The following is a 16658-nucleotide window of genomic DNA, read 5'->3' on the forward strand; positions in this document are numbered from 1 at the left end:
ATCATAAAAAAATAGATTCCTATACGCAGGAATCGGATGACATTTTGCATAATCGTGGTGCATAATATATAATGTTCATATCTATATCATTTTGATTGGTAAGACATTTGTACGTTTAATGTGGGACAAAATGAAACATTTTGGGAATTTACTCATCATAGATCAGAGTAAGTGTGGTAATAACTCGCATTAGAAACACATTTCAAAGAAACCTACTGAACAACAAATCGTTTTTTGTAGCAACATCAATAAACAAATATTCATTCACACGTTTACAGACGAAAAGTTATATAATATCCTACGATTCTTGTTAATATTCTAATTCGCCAAGTTCTGTCGCCGTTTCATGTAAATTACTCACAAATAACAATTATATTCTGTGTAATCGAACATTGTCACATTAGTTATGAATTCCTTATCTAACAAACACAGCTTTGTGTAGGTTTAGTTTTTGACATTGATTGAGAATGCACATTTTCAAGCTGACTTTTCAGCTTTTTACAAATGTCTGTTCATGATGTTGTGAAAACTTGTTGCCCCATTGCAACATCTTTTACAAAATATAACTGTTTTGTTTAATTTTTGAAAAATATAATATTGGAGTTTTTAAAGGGAAACGCTTATGTGCCAAAATTCAAAATTTGTAAAGTAGTTGTTATATTAAGGTCAATATGTATGATCAGGGAATATGTAGAATTGCTAAAACCATAATTGATAATATACCATATTTACATAACCATTAAACATTTTCATAATTGTAATAACAAATTTGCTTTTATAATTTCATGAATTATCAATAATACAAAGATATTTTATTTGAGAAAAAAATTCTATATGGACAAAAAAATCATATGTCTTTCTATTTTTTTAATGTTTTAAACTGAACGAAACTAATACAAACACAGATAGAATCAGTACTTGACAGATTGATGAAAAAGTGCAGGGAGGAAAAATTTGATATAAAATGTTGATACCGATTCTGTATTTTCATCGCTAAAAAAGGAGACTCTAAAGTGTAATAGCCTTCGTTCACCATTATGTACTATGAATGTCCGTTACTATAGTTATGCACTATGAATGTCTTTTGCTATAGTTATGTACTATGAATGTCCGTTGCTGTAGTTATGCATTATGAATGTCCGTTGCTATAGTTATGTACTTTGAATGTCCGTTGCTATAGTTATGCACTATGAATGTCCGTAAATATAGTTATGCACTACTAATGTTCGTAACTACTGTAATGCAAATATGTCTAACCAAAGTTAACAAAATATAATAATTTGACGTTGTCATTCATATCTAATTGTTAAGAGGTCTTCTACAAACTATAAAGATGTCGTACATCTACCTATCTTTTTTTTAACGTGTTTTGAACGATGTATTGTTTGTTGATTGTCAAAGTATGGCTTTATTTGGTAACCCGTGCAATATTAAGTATGCCATTGGTATTTTGACACAATCTGATATTCTGAAGGAGATTAAACGTTAAAAGATAAACAACCATATTTACCATTATTGCTTCTTCCGTGTTTTCAAGTGCAATCGAAGGTTCAATTTGGTTTACTTTGAGTTGTTCATGTAAAATAGTTACGTGTTATATTTTCAATTGTTATCACTATATTTCCCATTACGTTTAGAATTGTTATCACAAGATTTTCCACTTGTTTGACATATAAACGATAAATACAATTTCTTTTAATATTTTCAATTTTGATTTCTATTAAAATAATGATTTATATGAAATATCATTTAAGTTTGATAATTGCCTCTGTTATTTTGTTACATCGGGATGGGTTGAATATTAAATGTAGTCATTATATTTGTCAAGGACATTAGAAACGCAATTTTGTAGCAAATAATTCTTTAATGTGAGCTTATCCCATGAAAAAGTAGGTCGAACTAAAACTAGTAAAGGTTTGTTCATTGATAATTTTAAACTAAATACATTTAGTGATTAAGTGGTGTCGTCCTAATCTTGAAAACTGATAATTGAAATAAACTCATGCATAATAAATTTTAAATCTGAGTTATTTTGATTTAAGGATTCACTCGTTACATGTGTACATGTAATTCGCGGGGCCGTTGCTTAAATAAATAAATGGAAAACGTAATCGTGAAACTGATACATTTACATATGCATATGTTTTTGGTGATACACACGTCAAAAACAACAACACTATTACAGAAAGTCTTCCAACAAAAATTTGCATAATTATGTTTGCAGCAAGCTTGCCAAACTTCATTTGCATGGTAAAATGGTTGCGGAAAGTTTGCAGCCAACGTTTGCTGCAAGCATGCTGCAATGTTTGCTGCAAACTTGCGGCAAATGTTTGCCGCAGGGCTTATTTTTCGGTAAGGGTACCGCACGTGACTTATTCCTGATTGTGACTGTTTTGCTGAGTGTGGATTCGCATTGCTATAAGACGTGTCATGGTACTATCCCAAATTCATGTATTTAGTTTTTATGTTATATTGTTATTCTTATCAGATTTCGTTAAATGTCTGAACGTTTGTAGTTGTAAATCTTATTTTTGTCTGTTGTATTCATGAGTTATGGTAAAGATAATTAATCGTCTAGTTCATTTATTAGATTTTAGTTTGGATCAACGGAATTTATACCATATATTTGGTTTACAGTTTGATTCACAAGAAACCCCGACATAGCTATATAATACAATTAATTATCTAATTACTACCACACTTTGATATTAATTAGTATTGTAATTTTCAATTATTCAAAATAATCTTAATTCTATCTTATTTTTGTTAAAACATTTTTAGAAATTCAAACACGTCACGTAACTTTAGAAAATCAAGTATGACGTCACTGCGTTGATTGCTTTGGCTAACTCGGCTGTGTATTTTCATGCGCTAGTTTATGTTGTTTTATGTTATGTATCCGTTTTTATTCTGTAGTAAGTCACCACTTCAGTTTTATCATGTATATCTAGTATATAGTCATTTTATAAAATTGTCTGTTTGCAAAAGTATGAATTATTCTAGATAATAAGGATGTTCTTAACCCAGGCAGAAAACCATAGCCGTATTGGTCGCAACGTTTTGGAACTGTTGGTCCTCTGTGCTCTTCAACTTTGTACTTTTTCGAACTTTTTTCATCTGAGCGTCACTTGTTTGTCTTTGATTATTAAATTTGTAATCTGGTACCTTTTTTTAGCTATTATCTGTGTGGTACTCTTTCTTATATGTTCTCCTTTTAATTTGTATTGTAGTCCTGTCATGTTATGTTGTCATTTTAATGTTATATTTATGTTATGTTTATTTTGATATAAAAACGGGAGATTTGGCATGCCACATAACCAGATTCAACCAACCATTTTGTTTCTCTAAATGTCCTGTACCAAGTCAGGAAAATGGTCACTGTTATATTATTGTACATTTCTGTGTGTGTTACATTTTAATGTTGTGTTTCTGTTGTGTCGTAATTCTCCTCACATATTTGATGCGTTTCCCTCAGTTTTAGTTTGTAACCCGAATTTGCTTTTTTCTCAATCGATTTATGAATTAACAGCGGTATACTACTGTTGCCTTTATGTTTATAAATAACGAATAAAGATAAACAAAATATATATTACAGAATGATTAAAAAGGAATACTCAATTGTTCATGATAGATTAAAGTTATCATAATATAATGCTGCACACTCCTACTATGACAATACAACTGAAAACCATACTTTTTTTAATTCTCGATTCTCCAGAATGTTTTTTAATTATTTTTTATTGAACGTCATACACATCTATTATTTTTTTTTACGATTCTTTTAGAAATACAGAAAACCTTAAGATTGATCAAAGCAACAAATCCCTCAAATGAAAAAAAATGAAATCAGTTAAACAAAGGGAACAGGGTTTGAAATTTTGACAATGTATATTGGATGTGTTCTGTCCTTTGGTCGATTTGTTGTCTTCTTGACACATTCCCAAAATCCATTTCTCAAAGCTGTTTCCTCTAAAAAGTTATTTTTAGTACATATGTATTTGAAGTTATTATCTGGTGTATACTTCAATTTTGCGTAAATACGTTCTTCTTAAGCAGTAATTTACGCATATTTAATAAACTAAATCGGACGCATCACCTGCATAGAAAATTGCTTTTAGATTTGATTAAAGAGATTGCATATTTTAAATTGTTCATTAAAAAAGCTGATCATTATATTTAAATGTAACAATAATCTAATATAATCAGCAGGTGCGTCAGTCTATCAATTATTGTTTAGCTTGAAATCATACACTTAATCACGATCTGTATATAACTACATTATAAAGGCACGCAAGATACCAATTATACATATATTTTGTCACAACACAGACACATTCTACAAGCAAATACAAATTTGTCGAAAGTATGCAAGGCTTACAAAATTATACACCTGATACATTTATCTGTGTTGACTTATAGGTAAAAGTAGTATTTAAGAATACTTTACTCCCTTAATATACATTGAAAGATACAAAAAAGAGTTCATTTTGATGTGTTAAGATGTACATTACATTCATGTTTTATTGTCTTTGCTGGACACTTATATATGATTGGTTTAACCTGACTAAATCATACTTATCAATATTGTACTGTACTGCTTTATAATGATGCTAAGTGGCTAAAAAACCAATATATCAATTAGCAATACGCAAAAAAAAAATCGCAAAATGCAATTTTCTTGATCAAAAGAAGACGCACGTAAACATGACTTGCATACAATTCATTGTAGTTGTATCTCGTTATTAACTTTCATGGACAATATATGTATATATGACGGCTCAATATAAAATTTGACATGAGAGAATATCTAAATATTAAACTGAAAACTGAAAAATTGAGCAACACTTTCAATTGAAAGAGGTTTTTGACGGAAGTTATGGCTACAACAGGCAAACCATATCAATAGCACATGCAATGCATAACAGTAAAACAAATTGCATCCGTAAAACAGGGAAGTGCATTAGCAAAACAACAGTCCTTTTAGTCCTTTTACCTTTTGGTTATAAGCTGACTCACGATTAGCCAACACTAAATATCGATTTCAGCACGCACTGTCAACCAGTCTAATAAAAATACAAAATGAATGAAACGTAAACGTATCTGTGTTATAGTTATTATCAAAAGGAAAATTTCGCTTAAGTATATTTCAAACAGCTACTTGTTGGGACAGTTTTAGAAAATTTGTTACATAAATTTACCATTGCACTAAATCAATTGAAAAAAAACCAATATGACTGGGTCATCCAGATTCATTTAATTTAAGTATTCAATTTTAACACATACTTTAAGTATAAGAAATACCTAACATTCTTTAAATTGAAGAATATTGTATTTTCCAAAATGAAAATTAGTATGACAGTGAGCTACCAAACAGCAATAGGCTAAGTAATTGCACAGATATGCCTGTTTTGTTGTTAGAAATAAGTGAATGATATATACACGGTACCATCAATGTCTTAAGTTGTTTTTCTATGCTCTAAATTATAGTATAATTATAGCTTAATGTTTAGGGATGAGCAGACGAAGATATAAATTCATCAGATTGTGAAAATGCATTATACATTCAGAGTTAAAACGATTTACGATATAATATATACATAGTCATTGAAAGAGATAATTGTTATCATATGTCTGCATCAATAGTCAATTGTTAAAGCCGATCAACAGTTCTAGATGAAGAATGATATACAAATGATGTCTAATGTGTAACAGTTCTAGATGAGGACTGATATATTGATGATGTCTAATGTGTAAATATTATTGTTTTTTAGTAAATAAAAAAGTAACAATTTAGGTGACAATGATTTAAAAATTGTTGATGGTTATATCCAATCCTAATTTATGATTATGTTCATTTAGTTCCTATTTTTGTAGATTGAACATATAAGTTAGTTTCATATGTGCAATGGAAATACTTTAATTAATAACAATACACTTTGTCGACGGAAACATCATATTATGAATTGAACAAACGTTTATTAAATATCATTTTTATTCATCACAAATAAAGAGATTCATTACATATACTTGCATTATTCAACTAAAAGAAGGATAGTTAGTATCTAGCAATAAAATGTTTTAATAAAGCTAACTTATAATGGTCCTTCCAATTTGTCCCTTTTACTGTTATTGTTGTTTGCAGTAACGTATCGCTCATTAATATTATTAAACATCCTTATCGTCGTAACACCAATTATCAAAATGAATAATATTATTACTTCTATAGGTGAATCTTGTCACTGTTCTCTCATGTATATATTGCTTGGTTTTATTATTATTATTTTTGTCTTTTATTGGTATTTATTCATTATTTTGCAATAAATTGTCTTCATGAATAAAATGTGTAATATCAAAAATTTACTATAAAGGACAATAACTCCTTAAGGGGTTAACTGACCATATCATACAGTCTATATATTAATCGTCATTTTCATATTAAGATCAGGCAGTTTTGTGATTGCATTTCATAAACGTTTTATTTTGACAGAAAGGGAAAGCGACGGAAGTGGATATAGTATCAGTATAATTGTAAATGGTTTTTGGCATTAAACAACTAGGTCCTTCTCTTTCATTGGAAAGGAACACCAACACTATAGTTATGATATAAGATGTATCTTATTATATATTTTACTATATTGAGTATGATAATTGAATATACATATTTAAGATCACTGAATGTATAAGAACGTGCAATTTTATACTCTATTGATTGTTCCTGACAAAGTTAAATCCAAAAGTGCCTTTCGGACGCACGAAATTTACAATGTTCGTCTTCAATTTAAATCCAAATAGAGGAAGAATTCATGAAAAGTGAGCAAGTAAACAAAAATTAAAAAAATATTTGAAAGTGATAAACATGTTTCTGTGCTTAAGATAGTTAAGCAATGTACAAAAATACCAGCCGCTTGTTTGATGCCTTTTTGTCTAACTGTCTTTCTCTGAAGCACAAGTGACTATTTGCCCATGTGATCCTAGATAAAAACAACTTCGAAAAAACACAGTTTTGACAATATTTGATTTCATTTTTTCGTTCACATCTAAAGTTTGCAGTAATCATTTGGACAAAGACTGTTTAATAACACTGTTTTATATAAACACTAAACAGGAATTTTATAGTTGTCCAAAATGTAAATTCAAAATCATCTGCTCCATTACAAATGTATAAACACAGTTTTTCTTTAAAAGACCCAAGACGGAAGAAGTATCTTCAACCGTCTATATTAAATTTAAAACAACTTTTATAGACTATAAACTACATTTTTTTCTCAGATTTACATATAATTGTTTATAAATGTGTCTTTTTTTGGGCTGGATTTTGTTCACACGATAACTCTTGATAGTGCGTGTGAAGGTTTAAGAATGCCTTCCATATATATTTTTCACATCTAATTTAAAATCAGTTCAATTGGTATCATAAATGATATAAAATGAATTGAAAAACCTGTCCGTGTATATCTTTTACTGTTTTATCATATCATTGTGTTCTTTGTTACTAGAATATTGTGTATTATTGAAACAGTCGCAATCTTTCAACATGTTCAAGATTTTAATTTAACTTGATAGAAATTGTAGAAGATTTTTAAGACAAAAATAAATAATTCATTGTGTTCGTATTCCATGATTGACTGGTTACCATACTACGTGTAACATATACGCTGTAGGAAAAACATTCTTTTTTTTTTCATTCTCAACAAGAGACATTATACAGTTTCAATGGTTATTCCAACTCCATCCTATTATGTTATTTTTATATTTTCAATTTCTGGGTCAACATTTGAAATATGTTTTATTAGAGACGAAAATCACAGTACTGACTTTTCTTTCATATGTATAATTGATAGAGTGACGCTGATCGAAATCATTTTACCAGTTTTAATCGGAAATGATATCCTTTACAACCGATTCTCTGTTTCGCTTTACTTGTTGATAAACTTGAAATAATTTTTTTTAATATTTCCTTCAGTTTTGATGTTTAACATAATCTTTGCATTAGCTTTGAGCTAGTTTTGTATGTTAATATTGAAAGCATGTAAACATATGTGGATCTTTGAATGATGTATATAGAGTATATGTCTTGACCATAACATATATCTGTAATTAATCGTCATTAGTGAAATGGTTTACTTTGGATGGACATAGAAATGCTATAGTCAATTAAAGATTGATTATTGATCGCAATTATTTATTTTCATGTAAAAAAACATCTTAAAACAAAATGAAGTAGCAATATAAATACGATATGTAAATAATTGATATCATACTAAAGGTTTCTCAACCTAAACCGTTATATTTTGAGATGAATATAAAATACTAGGACCCTCGTATCTCTCATTAAGATATAATGTGAGGGTCAGAGAACTGACTGATCTTCAACTTTGTACTTGTTTGGCTTCATAGCTATTTTGATCTGAGCGTCACTAATGAGTCTTATGTAGCTGAAACGCGCGTCTGGCGTATAAAATTATAATCCTGGTACTGTTGATAACTATTTACACCATTGGATCGATGCCACTGCTGGAAGACGTTTCGTCCCCGAGGGTATCACCTGCCCAGTAGTCAGCATGTCGGTGTTGACATGAATATCACTTATATGGTCATTTTAATAAATTTCTTGTTGACAAAACTTTGAATTTTTCGAAACCCATTGTTTATGATTTGTTTCATTGTTTGGAGTTTTCTTCTCCGTTTTGCTTGATGTGAAATCTTGGGCTTACAAATCAAATTGATATTTAAAATATCAGCTGAAATTTGGCTGATAAAAAATGTATATGAGTCTATTTTTGTGGACCCATTAGTAACATATATTTTAAAATAAGTATAATACGTGGAATATTTCACTGACTAAAATGTAAGACTCGATTTCTTGTCATTTGATTTTAATAGTGACTCTCAAAACAGAAATACTGACGGGTTTTGCTGTGAATATAAATCTAAAAACAACAAAATATACGATATGAGCAGGTGAAATTATTTAATGCTTGACCAATCTTTGTAAAGGTAATTGTGGTATACGACCCGAACTGTTACCTCTCGCACGCTGATTAGCCTGGCATAGAGATAATTATTTGTGTGCTTAATTCTTATAAAATATGTGTAGTGCTATGGGATCTGTTGTTTGTTTAATCATGTCAATATTACTGATTGTAACTATATAATTATGATTTTAAGTGAAATTTGATATATTTCCTTTTTTTTTGTAGTATATTGCCATTACTAAAGAATAAAAAGTAAAAAAAAAAAATGAAAAGTCAATCAGTGGATATCCTTTGAAAATCATCAGCATATTAATCAGCCGATTGAACAGCAATATCTATAATGATAAGTTAGTAATAAAGTTCAAATTATTTTCGAAATGCAAAATAAAGGAACAATGCGACGTTACCGACTAAGTAATATGATTATCATAAAAGTATTTTAGCGCCAAATACGTAGTCAATATTTCACAGCCAATATTGTGAATAAATCTAATATTTGCAATTGATAGAGGGAAAATGACGAGTGTGAATAGTTATGATGGAATGAAGTATTTTGTAAAAAAGACATGCTGATTTGTATATGTCAAATAAGATATACTACAAAATATATAGCACTATATCATTTTTTATGTTGTGTCAATCATGTGATTTATGCGTTGTATTGTCGTACGATTCTCACGGGAGTTGCGTTATTGTACGACAAGGTAAAGACATAGTTAATTATTCAGTACTCCCTGGCTTTGATATGTCGTATTGTATTCGTTATAAATAAAGGCAACAGTAGTATACCGCTGTTCGAAATTCATAAATTGATTGAGAAGAAAACAAATCCGGGTTACAAACTAAAACTGAGGTTTTAAATATAAGATGAAAACTACGACACAACAGAAACACAACAATAATGTGTAGCACACACAAAAACGAACTATAATATAACAATGTCCATTTTCCTGAGTCGGTACAGGACGTTTTAAGAACAAAATGGTGAACCTGATTTTGTGGCATGCCAAACCTACCGCTGTTATGGCAATGTTGAATATAAAATTAAAATGACAAAATTACACGAAGGACCACAATACAAATAAATTCGAGAACACATATGACAGAGAAACACTCGAACAATAGCTAACAAAAGGTACCAGGTATTATATGCAACCGGCGACGCCAAGAAGAAAAAAGTCCGAAAGCAATAGCAAGTACAAAGTTGAAGTGCAATGAGGACCAACAGTTAAAAAAAAAAGTTGTGCCTTATACAGTAAGGGTTTTATGCCTGGGATAAGAACATCCTTATTATTTAGAATAGTATTCATACTTTTGCATACAGTAAATTGTATAAAATGACTATATATTAGATGTACATGATACAACCGAAGTGGTGACTAACTACAACATAAAAACAGACCCATTACATTAAACAACCTAAACCAGCACATAAACATATAGCTTTGTTAACCAAAGCCATCAACGCACAAAGTGACTTCGCATTTGAATTTCTAATATTAAAATTCCCAAAAATAAGATAGAATTAGGATAGAATTCAAGATTAGATTTGTAATGTTGATATAACATTTATTAATAACAATGAAAATTGCAATAATAATTCATATCAAATAGTGGTAGTAATTAGATAATTAATTGTATTATCTAGCTATGTCGGTATTTCTTCTAAATCAAACTGTAAAACAAATATATCGTATAAATTTCGTTGACCCAAACTCAAATCTAATAAATAAACTTGGTGATTAATTATCTTTACCGTAACACACGAATACAACAGAAAAAAAAAATAGATTTACAACTACAGACATTTTACAAAATCCGATGAGATTAACAAATATAACATAAAAAATAAATACTGAATTTGGGATAGAAAAGTACCGTGACACGTCTTATAGCAATGCGAATTCACACTCAGCAAAACAGTCACAATAGGTTATAAGTCCCGTTCGGTAATTTGAAGATAAAACGATGTAATGACAAACCACAATATAAAACCTGGTTAAAAACTCCTTGGTTAGTTTAGACAAAGACACATCGTGCGGATCAAACAATTCGTGATGTTGTCCGTAAAATTTACGGAGTGTCATTTTTAATCCGTCCTCCTCATATTTTAATGTATTTACATGCAGTACTTATATATGTAAGAATAAAGTTTAAAATATTGATGCTGTATCTTTACACCTAGATAATCATTTATAATTAAATAAATTTCAAGTTTTTTGTATAAAAAACACTTCTGATTTATAAATGTCAGATAAAATAACTACAAAATATAAAGCATTATATCTAGAATATAGTAATTATATATATATAAATAAAGAAGTAATATAACAAAAATATCCAAATCCGAAGAAAATTCAAAACGGAAACTCCCTATTCAAAAGGCAAAATAAAAATCTCAAACACATGGTACAGATATTTTCGTGTGTAGTTATGTTTACTACGTCTTTACTATTAAATTGTTTTGAACGTCTTAGGAAACCTTGGTCTCTTCAAGGATAATATTCTCCCCTGTGACTATTTGTATTCCATTCCTTTGATTGGTACGTCCTTTTTTAATAGAAAAATTCCATTAAAGAAAAATGATCTTTGGATAAAGGTGATTGCCACTTTATCTGTGATTTACACTGATGATAACACATCAAACATGAATAACAAAAATTCATCCTTCACAAATTTAAGAATACAAATATAAAAACATTAATACAAGAACGTCCGTTAACATGACATATTTTAATTGGACACTTAAGTACTGCCTATAACATATAAAGAAAAGACGCTGGGGTGTGATAGACAATGAAACAACTATCCAGCAAGGTTAATATGACGTATATCGCAGTAGCTAAAGTTAAACGTACTTTGTTTGTAGAGAGCAATAAACTTATTATTTTTCAAAGAAGAATGAAAAGGAATGCTTGACCACAAACATTGAATACCCAGAATATTCAGTTCTATAACACAGCCTCATTTGAGTGTTGAAGTGAACCGCTTCGTATTCTTAAAAGGTATGTTCTTTTGCAAGGCTTTAAAATTAATGCAGACACTATGTAAGTTGTTTGAATTGCAAAGATACAATTAATCCAAGATACGATGTGTGTAAAGGATGGTATTGGTATATTTGCATTTGTTTAATGTACTTTGTTAGTAAAATATGCATGTTTATCATGTTTATTGAATTTCACTGTAGATCTTACTGAAATAGTAAGTTAACAGTTTTTAAATCTAGATTCAATGGGCTTGAAAATGCATGTTCAATACCAACTTCAACAATCAAATATTATCTCCTCATGGAAAATATTGGTAATTAAACCAGTTTTGATATCACTTTATGGAGGTGTGAGATTATAAATAAAAAAATAATAGAATGTGTTTATACTTTGCCAAAATTTGGTATGTTTTGTGATACATTCAAATTTATACTAAAAATGTCACCGGGTATTTACTTAAGTTACCGGTTGTGGCAAAATGACACATATTGTATGGATTATCTGGGAAAAAATATCATTAAGTAATTAGAAGCTAAACTAAATTATACTGTTGTAAGATAGCTTGTAGTAAATGCTTTGAGAATATAAAAAAAAGAAAAGATAGGGTCATCGTACTTTATGTTCGACTAAAATATAAGATATCAAATTTCACGAAGATTCCACCAGAAATGCATTGTTACCTCCCCTTACAATACTTATTCTAAAACATTTAAAATCAAGAAAATATAATCTACCCGTGTACAAATTGTAACATTTATTATTTGATCATCAAATTTCGCTAATTTGATGGAAATCATATAGACTTTAGTTTTTCTGTTATTTACAATCCATGATGGCAAAAATCCCCCATACCACCTTATTGTTAGATTTTTTTTCAAAAGAAACCAATGTCTTGGAATATCATTTAATTAATACCGTAACGGATGGGATCAAAGAGATTACCCAGCAGGACAAAGCTACAAATACAACATTACACGTGAGATATAAACTTCTGAACCCATTTAAATCAGGTAATGGGTAAAAAAATATTTTCATATTACTAGAATTTTGTTTGAATACTGTTGGTTCTTCAATTCCAAAAGTACAAACCCATTAGACAAATAATTAATGACAATATACTTCAGTTAAGAAAACCGTTCACAAGCAGAACAATAGTTAAGATAACTGTACCAAATGTAAATCTCTTTCAACTACTTCAAATCAAACCCAATACATTATAAAGAATATCTAAGAAACGCCAATCAATAGTAATTAAACGAACGAATATTTAACCAAATTACATTATATTTAGTGTATACATATATATAGGCATGATAACAAACTGAAACGTTTGCAAGGAGAATAAAGTTTCCCCTCCCATATCTCATCCTAATATATTAAGATATTTTGTAATATGTTTCATAATTAAAGACAAAATATATGAAAACTCTTCACAAAGTATAGACCTTATATAACATTAAATAAGATGCATGACAAGAAAAAATAAATAAAGCATATATTTATTCTACCTATTGTATACGTTTAATGGGCTTAAACGCAAATAAGATAACTTCTTAAGAAAGTAAACGAGGATTAGTTGATTTTGATATAGTTTATAAGCAATTTAAACAAATGATGAAAATCAAAAATAAGAAATATAATTTTAGCATGAATTAAGTTGGGTAGCTCTTTTAGATAACACCACTACTGTCCGTGTGTTGAAACGATTTACGCCTACTAAACCCATATGAAATATACAAGGTCACACAATATACCACTCCTTTAGCCCCCCCCCCACAAAAAAAAAAAATATCTTCAATTTTTGACCCCCCATTTTAAAGAAAAAAAACCCTTTTTACATCCAAAATAAAAATTTTACCAACATTTTTGTGTGATTTTTAACTTCAAAATTAAGAAGAAAAAAAACACACTTTGTATTTATACCCCCCATAAAAAAAAAAAAAAAATTTTTTGTAAAGAGCACACCAAAACCTTAATCCTGGGGTTTTTTATAAAACTCATTTTTTCCCCTAAGGGGAGTAGTATAGTACTTGAACGACTCCAGCGCCCCCCTCCAAAAAAAAAAATTTGACCCCCAAAAAATTACCCTCATTTCAAGTAAAAGAGCCCTAAATTTTCATAAAAAAAAAAGCAAAAAAACACCCCAAAAAACACCAAATTTTCTTACTCCCAAAAAAACCGGGAGAACTGACAGAGAAAGAATTCTGTGGGATTTAAGAGAAAAAAAAAATCAATTTTTACTTTTAAAAATGAAAGAAAAGCAAGCGAGCGGAGCGAGATACACTCCGGTTATCCTTAAAAAATGGAAGCGAACTGTTCCCCTTAAAAAATGGAAGCGAACGATTCCCTTTATGAATTACCAAAATATCCCCATTGTGCTATTATATGTGGCCAAACTGGATGTGGAAAAACAGAGTTTGTTCTTGATTTATTAGAAAAAGAATATAGTGAAGTGTTCAAATATATAGTCATACTTTGTCCAACCATCCAATGGAACAAAGCATACAAAAATCGTGAATGGATTGGTGATGTTAGAAAACCAAAAACAAAAAATCTAATAATTGTTAATCCTATTGTTGAAGTGAGAGAAGCGAACGGTTCCCTTTATGAAGAAGAGAAGCTACAAGAACTACTAAGAATGTTCTTTAAAAAATATGCTGGTCATTCAACATTATATATCATTGATGACTGCAGTGCAACAAAAGAACTAACAAAGAAAAAAGATATGTTGTCCGAGCTTGCATTTTCAGGAAGACATGCGGAACAATCAGTGTGGGTCATTTCACAGAGATACAACTCTGTTTTAAAAGATTTAAGAGAACAAACAAAATGGTTATGCATGTTCTACACAAAAGATAGAGATAGTTTTGATAATTGTCTAAGAGAAAATGATGTTATTCCTACTTTGGAAGAAAGACAAAGAATAAAGGAAGAACTTAAAAAAAAGAAACATCGTAAATTAATATTAAAGACAGATCAACCTACTGATTATTGGTTACTTAATTGATTTTTTTAGCAATTCTCAAGTAATGCTTAAGTAATGCTTAAGTAATGCTTAAGTAATTCTTAAGTAATTTAACCAAAATAAGTAATTCTTAAGTAATTTAACCAAAATAAGCAAAATAATTCTTAAGTAATGCTTAAGTAATTCTTAAGTAATTTAACCAAAATAAGTAATTCTTAAGTAATTTAACCAAAAATAAGCAATAAAAAAAGCAATGCTGTTGGAAATACTAACAATTACAACAAACACTGCAGTCTTATCATTGGTTGGATATGTTGTATTTAATTTTTTTAAAGTTAAAAATAAATTATATCCGTTTTTTGAAACGTATAAAATGAATGCTGAAGAATTATTAAGCGAGCAAATTGTGGAAAACATAAATATTGATGATGAAGCGAGCGAAGTGAACGGTTCCCTTCAAGAAAAAAAACGCGAAAGATTATCAGCTGTTGTTGCTGGTGGAAGTAGTAAACAATATCTGGGTAAAGAATTACAACTGTCAGATATTGATAAAATGACAACAGAACAAATAAACAAACTATACTGTAAATATGAAGCAAGATTGGGAGCTAGTATGACCAAGACATTAGGAAACTCTTTTATAAATTTATATGTCATGGGTGTATCAAAGTTTTTTAAAGTTGTTAATCCACCAATTTTGATACAAGACTTAGAGGAAGATCCTTTTATCAATAATGCTTTAACTAATACATGTTGTGAACTGTACTATAGATATGGAATGTATCTTGCTCCTTTTACTGCAATATTAACAACAGCAAGACATATCGAACCACTCGCTTCGCTCGATTTCCAAAAAAAAGATGAAAAAAATGACATAAAAAATGATGAATGAAAATCCTGAACAAAAAGAAGTATTTAAAAAACCCAAACCAAAAGACCCAAAAAGAGTAGCTGCTGGTAAGAAAGGTGCAGAAGTAAGAATAAGAAATGCAGAATTGAGAAAAAAAGAAGTGGAAAAATTAAAAAAAGAAAATTCAAAAATCAAACAAATAACAAAAGATTCTGATACAGAAACAGATTATGAATCAAACGAACATATTCCTTCGGTTGAGAAACACTCCAGTTCCCTAGTTGATTATAAATTTGTACTTTTTTCTATAAGTATTGTTGGATTGGGATTGTTTTTTTACAACCAAAGTAAGAAACCAGAAAGAATGATTAAAGAAATAACAAAACCAGAAAAACAAAAGAAAGAAATTGATCCTTTTGAATTTAATTAAATTTAGTACATTAAAATGACAACTCAAAAAGACGGAAAACAAATAGCAAATATGTTATATCATGCTGGAGTGGAAACATTGTTAACAGTTGGATATGCAGAAATAGGTAAAAAGGTATTAAGGAGGCCAGCACCAAAAGTGGATTTTAATATGAATGATGTTGTAATGTTATCCATTGATATATTACTTGCAATGGCAACAAAAGATATGTTGATTAAGCAAGGTATAATACCTGCTGATATTATGAAGTAATTTTTGTTTTTATAAAATGGTAATTATTTATTTTCACATATGGGTAGTAATGCAAATGAAGAGAAAATAAGACATGATAAAGCTATAGAAAAATTAGAAAAAGCACAATCAGAATGGAATAAAAAAAGAATACAAAGATTAGATTTTATAAATGAACAATTACAAAAGGAACATCATGCGGTTCAGACTTTTGATGATG

Source organism: Mytilus edulis, chromosome 8, assembly GCF_963676685.1.
Source record: "Mytilus edulis chromosome 8, xbMytEdul2.2, whole genome shotgun sequence".
NCBI lineage: Eukaryota > Metazoa > Mollusca > Bivalvia > Mytilida > Mytilidae > Mytilus > Mytilus edulis.